The sequence below is a fragment of the Equus przewalskii genome, chromosome 1 (genome assembly GCF_037783145.1).
Source record: "Equus przewalskii isolate Varuska chromosome 1, EquPr2, whole genome shotgun sequence".
In the NCBI taxonomy this organism is placed as follows: domain Eukaryota; kingdom Metazoa; phylum Chordata; class Mammalia; order Perissodactyla; family Equidae; genus Equus; species Equus przewalskii.
In genome coordinates, this window is record NC_091831.1 from 129,026,208 (window position 1) to 129,038,834 (window position 12,627).

Below are 12,627 nucleotides of genomic sequence, written 5' to 3' on the forward strand. Positions count from 1 at the left end.
AAGATAGTCAATTTTGTCCCCTTTTTTTCTTTCCTTAAAAAAATAACATTATCTAGGTTTAAATGGAGTTAAAACTTCTGCATATGGAAGGATAGTTCAGTGATAGATGCTTGTTCTTTTAACCAATTAAGGGAAATTCCAGAATTGAGACTACTTTTTCTGGGTTGGCTGTGTATTATGCGTATTTCAAAATGGTAAATGAATATTTTGATATATGTGTGTGGTGGATGAAATCCAAGCACAGATTCTTTACAGTTCCTCCCACCAAGAGGGCAAGGTCTATTTTCCTACCCTTTGAGTCTGGGCTGGTCTTGTGACTTGTTTTGACCCATAATAGGTGGCTGACCCCGCATTCTGTGAATTCAGAGGCCTAGACCTCAAGATGATTTGCAGCTTCTTCATTTGTCACTTGAAATGCTGTCCTGAGACCACCATATCAAGAAGCCAGTCCACCCCAGTGGAGGGTGAGATGTGACCTGGAGGAGAGCCCAGCACCGACTACCAGACGTGAGTGAGGCCATTTTGGATCTTGCAGCTCAAAGCAGCTGCCTGCATGAGCCCAGGGGAGACCAGCAGAGCCATCACCCAGCCAGCCCGCCACATTGTGAGAAATAATTTTGTTTTAAGCCGCTAAGTTTTTGGGGTGGTTTGTTATGTAGTAATAGATAAGTGAAACAATGTGGCATCCCCAAGTCACTATGAGCGTATGTGTGTATGTGTGTAAATCTATACATGTGCATTTTGAAAGGAAAAGTAGTTGCTTAGATTTAACGACAATTGCTTTCTTTGCCTGTTCTCCATATAGAGGGCGCAGATTAGAAATGGGCTCTGTTTTCTTATTGAGGTCATAATAGTTTATAACATTGTGAAATTTCAGCTGTACATTACTCTTTGTCGGTCTCCATAAAAATGTGCCCCTCACCCCTTGTGCCCAACCCCCGACCCTCTTCCCCGCTTGTAACCACTGAACTGTTCTCTTTGTCTGTGTGTTGGTTTATCTTCCACATATGAGTGAAATCATACAGCGTTTGTCTTTCTCTGTCAGAAATGGGATTTTTAAGGGGATAAACAGTGGACAGTCTAGGAATTTTCAATGGTAATATCAGGCAAATAACACACTCATCTATCAATAACATGTGCTGCCTCTTCTATTACCTAACCAGGGTGTGAAAACTGTGCATCTTAAAGCACTTTCATGTTGAAGTATTTCCAGTCTATACCAAGGAGAGAAAATAAATATCAAACTACTGCATACCACTACCTAGCTAAAGACAGAATACTACAGATACAGTGGAAGCCTCTCCCCAGTCGCATTCTCCCCCTCCGTCCCCAGAGGGAATCACTGTCCCTCACTGGTGTTTATCACTCCCACGCATGTCCATAGTTAATACACAGCTTTTCAGTTTTATAATTTTATGTAAAGTGAGTCCATCTGTATGCATCTACAACTTGCTTTCTTTGTTCAGTGCCAGGCTTTTGAGGTTTATCCATGTTGGTGCAGGAGGAAAAACACTGGACTCTACTCTTGGAAAAGTAGAAAGTCAAGCACAGGAATGAGGACCACCCAAGCGGACAGTGAAATCATGATGTCCCATTTCACGCTCACTCAGGGCACGCACAAAGTTACCTGCCCCATTTACGTCTTTTCCTCTCTCTCTCTGTCTCTCCCTCCCTCCCTCCAGTGCAAGTATGTTAAATGTGGGTACACGAGGCGATGCCACTGTAATATGATGTCTTAGAGTGCAAAGCAGAAGGCAAGGTCTATATTATATATCTCAGCCTTGTCCAATAGAAATGTAACATGAACCACATATGTCATTTAAAATGTTCTAGTAGCCACATTTTAAAAAGTAAAAAGAAACAGGTCAATTAATTTTAATAATACATTTTATTTAACCTAATTATATTTTATTTAACCTAATATATCTAAAATATTACTATTTCAATATGTAATCAGTATAAAATATTAACGAAACAGTTTACTTTTTCATACCAAGTATTCAAAAATCTGATGTGCCTTTTCCAGTTATAGGACATGTTAATTTGCACTAGCCACATTTCAAGAGCTCAGTAGCTACATATGTCTAGTAGCTACTGAATTAGACAGCACAGACGTACCTTTAAAATCTGACCTGAAAACATACGTTGAGCAATTGTTGGTTTGCCAATCTTCATACTAATGAATGAACATTGTGAAGGTGTTTGTATCTTTCCATGAGTCCGGAGGAGGAGTCTTTGCACGCGGGGGCTTAGGGCTGCTGGGATATGGTGTAGGGGAAACAGTACCAACTGGGCTGGGGAGCCTGGTGGGAGGCGCCAGCACTATAATCCCTTTACATAATCTCAGGAAGGTCACTTGACCTCCTAACCATTTTGGGTCTCCGTTTCCCTCTCTAAGAAATGCCACGATGGACTAGAAGCTTTTTAAGGGCCCCTGTAGCATTGATGATCCTGAGCTTTCCATCTCCCATGGCCAGTCTTCCCTGGAACAAGGACAGTGGCTGGTTCTCTGCCAAAGGGGTGGGCAGCTGTCTGTCTTCCCAACATACAGAACCAGAGAGCCTTTCATTAGAAATTGACTCCTGCGTGTCCCACGGAGCCTAAACATAAAGCTGTGTTCTATTAGGAGGACCACGATTCCGCCCAAGGCCAGGCTAGCACCGTAGAAATCCACAGTCAGAAGGAACCACAAACCAACTCCCCTGGGTGGCATGGTCTGGGCTGTGCTTTATTTAGATGAATGCACACAGAGATGCTACAGTTCCGTCTGGGCATATGATTATATGGTTTTGATGCCGTGTGGTCTTAGGGGAAGTCAAGAGTAGTGACTGCAAATACCGGCTGGCACCCAATTTGCTGTGCCCTGCCTCAGTTTCCCTTTATTCTCAAATTGGCATTATAGTTGTTACTTATCTCATAGGTATTATGGTTCTATCCTGATCCCCAAATCTGTTTTTAAAGAAGCACTAGCTTTTACTGTAAATGCTACATAAATCCAAGTTTCAAAGTACCTTTGGGCTGAAACCAGCTTTGAAGTCAGGCAAGCTCTCAGGCTCCATTCTCTTTTCTTCCTTGTGTTCATCAAGCCCTTATTGAAAGACAGGTGGGTGAGTACACCCCTAGGAGAGGGGATCCAGTCGGCTGTTCTTTAATTATGGGTAGGAAGGAAAAGGAAGGCGCTCTTTCCAGTATCAGTCTCTATCAATAATCAGGAGGGGCACTTGTCAGGGTACTTGTTCTGATTCTTGGCAAATTGTCGTTGGACATAAATCTAAAGTTAATGTACTGCTACATCCCCCTGCATTCTCTCTTAAAGAGACACATCGCCACCCAAACCTTGCAGGCTCATTCACAAATTACCTTCTCTCTGGGAGCTCGTTTTCCTGGACTGTCTTTGGTTTGATCCTCTCAGGGTTGTGACATTTATTTTCAGATATTATTTTTAATTTCAAAAATAATTTAGAGGACCTGCCCCATAGCCGAGTGGTTAAGTTTGTGTGCTCTGCTTCGGCAGCCCAGGGTTTCGCTGGTTCAGATCCTGGGCATGGACATGGCACCGCTCATCAGGCCAGGCTGAGGCGGTGTCCCACGTGCCACAACTAGAAGGACCTGCAACTAAAATATACAACTATGTATTGGGGGGATTTGGGGAGAAAAAGCAGAAAGAAAATAATTTAGAATTCAGTTTAATTTAAAAAGTTATACACACGTGTACATACATACACACAATTTGCTAAAAATTCTATATTATAATAGCTAAAAATACTATAAAATCTTATTCAACAAAAAGTAAATGTCCACTCCATCCCAGGCAAGCACAATCTGGAACCAATTTCCTGGGTATTATTTCAAAGCTATTCTATCCATAGAATATATTTTTTTCAGGCATTAAAAAAAGATATACTGTTTAATTTTAAAGCTACTTTAACTGAAGACAAGGTAGAAAGGTTGAAACTCCTGGATTTAAAAAGCAAAAACAAAAACAAAAACAAAAAAATGCCTGAGGTATAATTGTTTTAAATGATGTGTTGATATGTTGGGTTTAAAAATATTTTGTGTTCCAATACATGGAGAACAAGACGCAGTGAATCATTGACTGTCCTGAATAAACTGTCCAATATGATTATATATTTTTGTGTTCACTTGGCAAAGTCACCTTAACAAGTTGACATAATAGTATACAGAAAACAGAAAGCACCAAATAAACTGGAGTGAGCAGAGAGGGAAGGGAGGGGCAGAGCTAGACGGTCTCAAGAACGGTCACTTAGAGAAGATGTCTTGAGAAGGGAAAGAGATGAAAGATGGAGAGGTAGGTGGACTCAGCTCTAGGCCAGAGCTCTCCCACAGGATTTCCTGCAGTGATGGAAAGGATTGCGTTATGCACCGTCCAGTGTAGTAGCCACTTGTGCTGTCGAGCGCTTGAAATGTGACTAGGGCAACTGAGGGATGGAATTTTTCATTTTATTTAGTTTTAATTCACTTGAATTTAGATAACCACATGGGTTTGTGGTTACCATACTAGACTGCGTGGCTCTGGGGGTTGCCACAGCTTTGGGAGGCATCAACGGGCACAGAGAAGGGAATGAAAAGGCAGAGAGAATAAGGAGGGGAAAGTAAAAGCAGAAGAGGAAAGGAGGATGGGAAGGAGAGAGGAAGGGGGAGAAGAGAGAGAGGCCATTGGGCTTTGTCAGAGGAGAAAAGGAAAGAAGAACAGAATAAAAGAAACAGAGAAGTCAGAGAAGCAAGGGAAGGAGATGGGAAAAGAATAAGACACAAATGCAAAGGGACAGACAGCGGTCTTAAGTGACAGTGAGTGACCCTGTACCGCTGGCAGGGACCTTCCTGCCACTCTGGCATTTCTTCTGAGGACTCTGGGGCAGCAGCACCGGAATGGCCTCTGGAAGGCTAAATTCTCGGGCAACATCCCACCTGCTGACCTTGGGAGGCCTGTGGGCTTTAACTACCGAATCTGTTAAGGGAGCAGATGATCCCAAGGACTCCTCCACTCTAACGTGTAAAATGAGTTTACTCCAAGGAAACCCCACAGGTTTGATACACCACTAGGTGTCACCATTAACCAAAATGAGTTTTTATTTTTTTTAACCTGCAAAATTTGGTGAAGGTTTCTTTTTTGAATCTATATCTTATCTACACGATTTATTTGGCTCTTTTCTCACTTTGTCACACCAAAAGCTAAGTGGTTTGTGCTCTGGGAGCCCACTAAACAGGGATATTCATTCTAACTTGGTTTATTTTTCTTTCCCATTAAAACTCTGCTAAATGCCACAAAGATGACGTGTATGCACGCACGCACGCTTGCTCACTAGCTTGCTCCTTCATCCATTAAATATTTACCATATGCCAGGCAGGGGCTTCACGTACAGCTGCATAAGTTGTGCACCGCACACCTCCAGGGGGGCACTGTTCATACCCTCAATGTGAATGGTGCTCCCTGAAGTTGTTCAGCCCCGCAATACTCTGGTCTGAGTCATGGGGACAAAAACAGACTCTGGTCTGTTTTCTCTCTTAGGGAAGACCATTAGTCTAAAACCTTCTTTGTAACCAGAAATATCTGTGCCCTATATAAAGTTTGAGAGTTAAACACCACATGTGGCTTTACCTTCCATCCTCGTTAGAATGAAACTTTTGTTCATTTTCAGAAAAGTAATACCCCTCACTGAGCATATTTTTTGAATAAAGCAATGTCCTAAGCCAGCTGGAGAAGTCACGTCATGGCCTTTGCCCTTGAGGAGCTCAAGAAGACCTCGATCATACCTAACACACAAGATAATATCCTTCAGTTTTGCATATCTCAACCTGACCTTTGACTACAAAAGGAGTAGCAACAATTGAATGTGAAGCTTGGGACCAGGACCTCTAGATTCTAGCCTGAGTAGGCTTTCTAGGGGAACGTGCCAGTTAGGTTTTGCTGTGTCACAAACCACCTCGAAACTTAGTGGCTCGAAACAACAAGTATTTGTTATTTCTCATGATTCTGTGAATCACTTGGATGGTTTTCCTGATCTAGGTTGGTGTGGTGGGTCCCCAAGGTCTGTAGGTGGCTCATCTGGGGTTGGCTGGTCTCACTCACATGCCTAGAGGTTGATAGGCTGGTTTGTTGAGGAGGACTCATCTGGGATGGCTTGTCTCTGCTCCATGTGGTCTCTTATCCTCTGGCAGGCTGAGCCAGGCTTCACATGGTCTTCTCATTATGGTGGTTTCAGGGTACCAAAGAGGAGGAAGAGAGGCCAAGCTCCAATAACTTTTAAATTTCTGCTTGTGTCCTATTTGCTCTTGTCTCATTGGCTAAAGCAAGTTACATGGCCAAGCCCGGAGTCAGTGTGAAAGGTGACCAAGGATGTGGGTACAGGGAGGTACGAACAAATTGACAGCCACCGCTGCAAAAACTTACTGAAAAAATGAATTTAATTTCTCCTTATCTCAGTTTTTACCCAAATGATAATAACACTTTCTTTAACTGTTGCCCAGGGATGCAAAAAGAATCAACACACAGAAGAAACTACTGTATATCATTAAAAGAAAAGAGACAATACAAACATTATTAATTTTACTTCAGTTTCTTCATTTACCTTTTTCCTGTCTCCTCCACTACACGACTAATCTATCCCACTTATTAGAAATTCCTATCAAAAGTAAAAGTAATATTTTCAAAAGACATTTTCATTTGTCTTATAATCTTTACTTGTAAATACGTACATTTTAAGGGCTGTGTGTAAGGACACCCACCTAACGGTGTAAGTAGGAGTGTTATTCAGGAGCAGAGGCCCAGGAACCTCTGGCCACATGCTACCTTCCACAATTGCCTCTATGTTAGACTTTGCAGGTACCTTTTTTTCTAAATCGTTGCTCAGCACTTCACAGGCTGAACTTGAAGGACTTATCAGATAATGAGAATGACTAGGAGTTTACAGTGTCTGCTCTCATTCCTATTTGCATGTTGCTGAGTATTACTGAGGATAACAACACCTCTGCAAGTTCACATCCCATCCTACTGGAACCAAGATTGGGCAAGAGCATTATTTCATCTTACTAATGACTTCTTTTTCCCATAACCTGTGATCTCTATCATTTAATTTGATGAATAAACATTTATTGAGAATCTACTATGTGTGAAGAACTGCTGAAGAGATAGAGATGAATAAAACACGGTCCTTGCCCTCCTGGAGGTCATGTCCAATGGGACAGTTAGATAACTAACAACAAACTCTAAGGCAAACCTGACAGACAAATGCTATGGGGAGCAGTGGGGGAAGGACTGACTTACACCAATGGGATGAACTTGAGAAGACTTCATAAGAATGACGACTTTTGTTCTGAGCCTTGACAAATGAGTAGGATTTCTCAAAGTGGAGAAAGGGTGAGAGAATTCCATGGAGAGGGAACTGTATGGTAAACAGACAAGGTTTAAAGTACAGACGTTTAGGAAAAGGAGATCACCCAGAGTGGTTTGTGTGTGGGATACGTTGTGGTAAGTAGGAAAGGAGGTGAGGCCAGCCTGTCAAGGCCTTGAATGCTCTTATTAAAGAACTTGCAATGAAGGCCTTCAATGGCCTGTGATTAAAGCATTCTCACGATTATAATTATTTTAGAAATGTCACTCTGGCTTCTGGATCCTGACAAAATGGCAACTCATTTTAGGCTACTTACTCCCTCCCTCAACCCAGCCCTGGGCATGCCTCAGAAATGGGGCAGTTGATGGATCTGAGTATCTAATGTAATAACTTTGAGAAGCCTCTAGAGGGACAGTAAATAGTTGGGTCCCAGGGTATGTGTGTATGAGACTAGTCTACAGGAGAAGAGGAAAGATGCCACGGGTGGCAAAGCTTTTATCTTGGGATCTTTTCTCCCCCCATATTTCCAGGAACAGATTATGGTCCACCCCAACTCTACTACAAGACGAAACAGAATCACCTGCATCAGCAGCAGGTGGAGCTTGTGGTTACATTAGGGCAGGCTTAACCCCTGGGGACAGGAAGGAGATAACAGGTGCACATCTACATTTCCTCTAAGAACAGGAACTGCTCCTACTCAACAGAGTACTGGAGGTCTTGGCCAATGTGCTAAGACATGAAAAAGAAGTAACAGGTATAAGGATTTGAAAGGAAGTGACAAAATTCTCATTATTTACAGGTGACTTGATTATTTACATAGAAAACCTCACAGAATTAATAGGAAAACTTTTAGAACTACTAATTATGTTTGGCAAGGATGTCAGGAACAAGATCTGCTAACAAAAATCAGTAGCATTCCTCTACATCAGCAATATTCAACCAGAAATTATAATAGGAAATTAGATAACTTTCAGAGGAGCAACAAAAATATAAAGCACCTAAAAATTAACTTAACAAAAAATTCAAAATAAATTTTTGGAGAAAAATGTAAAACTATTGAAGGACGTAATATAAGACTTGCAAAAGCAAAGAGGTGTGCAATGCTGGTGGACGAGACTCCTTCACATGTAAAGATGTCAGTTCTCCCAAAGTTAATCTAAAAATTCAAGGCAATTTTAATACGCTCCAACAATTTTGTGAGAGAATGAAAAAGTACATCAAAAACTTATATGGAAAGGGTGGGAGAAGGAGGAATTGGCTAAAGATGGTCCAAAAGTACAAACTTCCAGTTATAAGATAAATAAATACTAGGGATGTACAGGCATACCTTGGAGATATTGTGGGTTCAGTTCCAGACCCCTGCAATAAAGTGAATATGGCAATAAAGCAAGTCATATGCATTTTTTTTGTTTCCCAGTGCATATAAAAGCTGTGTTTACAATATACTGTGGTCTATTAAGTGTGCAATAGCATTGTGTCTAAAAAAGAGTAATTAAAAAATACTTTATTGCTTAAAAATGCTAACCATCAGCTGAACCTTCAGGGAATCGTAATCTTTTTGCAAGTGGAGGGTCTTGTAAAAAAGGCAGTATCTGCGAAGCACAACAAAGTGAAATGTAATAAAACAATGTATGCCTGTAATGTACAACATGATGACTGTGGGTAACACTGCTGTCTGGTATATATGCTAAGAGAGTAGATCCTAACAGTTCTCATCACAAGGAAAAAAATTGTTCTCTTTCTCTTTTTTTTGTATCTATATGAGATGATAGATGTTAATCAAACTTATTGTGGCAATCATGTCATGATATATGTAGGTCAAATCATTATGCTGTACATCTTGAACTTATACAGTGCTGTACATCAATTTTATCTCAATAAAACTGGAAAAGAAATTTATATGGAAGAATAAAACCAAAGTCTACAATTAGTTAAGCCAATTTTGAGAAGAGAGCACAGAGGAAGGACCTGCCCCACCAAATGTCAATGCTATATAATAAAACGTTATTGTACCAATGCAGAAACTTGCAAATAGACCAAGGGTCAGAAAGTGCCCAGAAATGTACATGTGTGTGTTTATGCATTTGGGTGTGAGTGTACCAGGTGTATGGAAAAAAGCCACCACAAGTCAATGGGGACAGGATGCACTGCTTAGTAGATATTGCAGGGAAAACTGGCTCATGATGTGGAGAAAAATTTAGTTGGATCCCTAACACCATAAAGAAAGGTAAACTTCAGATGCGCTAATGATATGAATGTGAAAGGCAACTCTTTCACATATACCAAAAAAAAAAATACATAGAAATATACATAAGAGAATATATATATGATCTTAAAAGTGGGGAAAGATTTTTTTTAAAATGAGCTGAAAAGTACAATCAGAGGCCAAAAAAAATTGATGGATTTGACTATGTAAAAATTAATGATAATGATAACGATGGATATCATTATCAAAATTAACTGACAGGTGACAGACTGAGAAAAGACATTTGAGACTTCTAAAACCAGCAAGGGATTATTACCTAAAATATATTTAAAAAGTCCTACAAATCAATCAGAAAAAGACAGAGAACCTCATAGAAAAATGGGCAAAAGATAGGAATATGTGACTCACACAAGAAAATCCACTAGTTTTGATTAGCCTAACTAGTTATTAGATAAATGCTCAACCCCACTAGTTATTAGATAAATGAAAATTAAAACAACAGCAAGGTATCTCTTTGTCCCCATGAGGTTGGCTTGGACTGGATTATCCAAAAATCAGATTGGATAACACGGAACTCCAGCAAGGTTATAGGGAAGCAGAGACTCGTCAGCCAGCCTCATGGGAAAGTAAACCGGTAGAGCTATTCTAGGGCATGTCAAAGATAAACAAACCTGGACACTAGTTAAAGTGGCAAGGGCAGGTTTTATTCAGTAACTACCGCAATAAAGAAAATGAGTCCAGAGTGAACTGAACTCAACTTCCCTGAAACAAAAGGATGGAGACATTTTTAAAGACTGAGATGTGCCAAGGGAAAGGCTCTGAGGGTGTTAGGAGGGGTTAGTCCAAGTGACTAGGCCCCCTGGATTTGTTAATTGGTGCTTACGCAGAGGAGAAACTTCTATCTTTATGACAGGAGGCAGTGGAGCAAGCTGAAGCAAGGCAGCCACAAAGTCAGTCCCTTATCCTCCCCAGGGACTGAATGTTTGCATTTTGAAGAGAAGGCTCTCAGGCCCTTGAGGAAACAGTTTTGGGTGGTGGATTTACACCTCAAAGAGCAGTGAAGGGATTTATAATTGCAAGCTTTCTAAAGTAACTGCTCTAAGAGGAGTGTGGGAGGGGGGTGCTTATCTGCCTACCACTGGGTTTTGGCTGGAACAAATAGTAAATCTTCCAGGTAGGCATTTTAAGGTGGGGGGGGGGGTGGTGCGGGGCTGGGTCATCCTAGGAATAGGACCTTAGGTTGCTAGAAGCCATGCTAGAGTTTGGTCAAGTCTTTCAGTGCAGGGGTTTGGATGGGTCTTTTTTTGTGATGAAGATTGTCACTAAGCTAACATCTGTGCCAATCTTCCTCTACTCTATGTGGGATGCTGCCACAGCACGGCTTGACAAGTGGTGCTAGGTCTGCACCTGGGACCCGAACCTGCAAACGCTGGGCTGCCAAAGCAGACTGCATGAACTTAACCACTACGCCACTGGGCTGGCCCTGATTCTTTTTTTTTTTTTTAATTGAGGTAACATTGGTTTATAACATCATATAAGTTTCAGGTGTACCACATTATAATTCAACACCGTATATACTACAGCATGCTCACCACCAAAAGCGTAGTTTCCATCCATCACCATATAATTGACCCCCTTTACACATATTGCCCTCCCCCAACCCCTTCCCCACTGGTAACCACCAATCTGTTGTCTGCTCCTATGAGTTTGTTTTTGTTGGAGTCTTTAGATACTGAGAGTTCTGCAGTTCTCAGGCACGGCCTGGCAGTACTTTGTAAAAGTAAATACGCGTAGATATTATGACTCAGCAATTCCACTCATGGGCATATGTTTCAGAGAAACTCTTGTACAGGTCCTAAAGGATCATGAACAGAGGTATTCATCTCACTGTAGCACTGGTAGCAGGCAGTTGGGGACATTTGCTAGGAGAACGAATAAGTAAATATGGTAGTTAGATTTAAAACCAGAAACCACACAAAATAACATAATGTATTTATATGTTCACATACATAGCCAAAAACATTGTATCAAAAACATTAGAGTGAAGGTCTATGGGAGAGAGGAAAATGGAAGCAAGAATCAGGGATGAGGAGGGAAAAAAATAAAATAAAACAAGAACAGTTCCTTAGACAGACGGCTAATGAGTGAGATATGAACTCCACTCATGGCACTTCAGTCAGAGAGAGAGAGAAAGAGGGAAGGAGAGAGGATGAGGGGGAGAAACAGAGAGAAAGCATGTCTCTCTGGCAGGGTGGACAAAGAAGGAGAGGCTAGGGTGGGAGAGGCCGGGGGACAGTTGATGGGGCAGTGCAGGTGGGAGAAGATAGTGGTCAGAAGCAGAGCAGAGGCAATGGAAATAGAAACAAACAATCAGTGTTGATTAAGGGCCTACTATGTACCAGGCACTGTTAGGTTCTTTCATTCTCTCTGGGATCTCAGGAGTTCCCAGAAGGTAGAAACATTTACAATGGATGATGTACCACATGTGGGGAGGAGTCCAAGATCACCTCCCAAGTTTCTATCTTGGGTAACTGGGAGTAGGATGATGCCATTAACTAAGAAATAAGTAAGATGGGGAGCACAAATTCATGGCCTGGGGTCTCCCAATCCATCTCTTTGAAAATCAAGATTCTAACAAGGCATTCGTACTTGGGGGAAGAGAAGTGACATTCATTGTGCTCCAATTAATGATTGGTATTTTCATAACATCAGAAAATGTGGGTGCTTATTGCACATTAGATACTCTGATTAAGATGTTTACACCCATTAGCTCATTCAAAACCCTGTAAAACAGGTACGATTATTATCTCCATTTTATTGATTAGGAAATTGAAGCTTAGAGAAGTTAAGTACTTGCCCAAGATCACAGAGCTTCTGTGAACCCATGTCTTCAGATTCCTTAGCCCTACTATATGTCAGATATCAGGCCACAGGCTTAATTTTCATATAATTCTCACGTTTTGTATGAGATAGGCTTATTATCTTCATTTTCCAAATGAAGGAAGTGAGGCTCGGAGCACTGAAATTACTGGTCCACCCTCTCTCAGCTGCTAAATGGTAGAGTGGGGT

At 41.3% G+C, this 12,627-nt stretch overlaps 1 long non-coding RNA gene across 2 annotated transcripts in view; it reads right to left on the minus strand.

Annotated features, from left to right (window-relative positions):
* LOC139076330 (uncharacterized) overlaps positions 1 to 12,627 on the minus strand; it is a 30,069-nt gene that overhangs the window by 8,209 nt on the left and 9,233 nt on the right. The window contains exon 3 of one of the 2 annotated variants that reach the window (XR_011527793.1): positions 10,241 to 11,480. The exons of the other annotated variant lie outside the window; for it this stretch is intronic. This is a non-coding gene — a long non-coding RNA (uncharacterized lncRNA). Of the gene's footprint in view, positions 1 to 10,240; positions 11,481 to 12,627 lie in introns of those variants that run through there. 2 annotated transcript variants of the gene reach the window in all.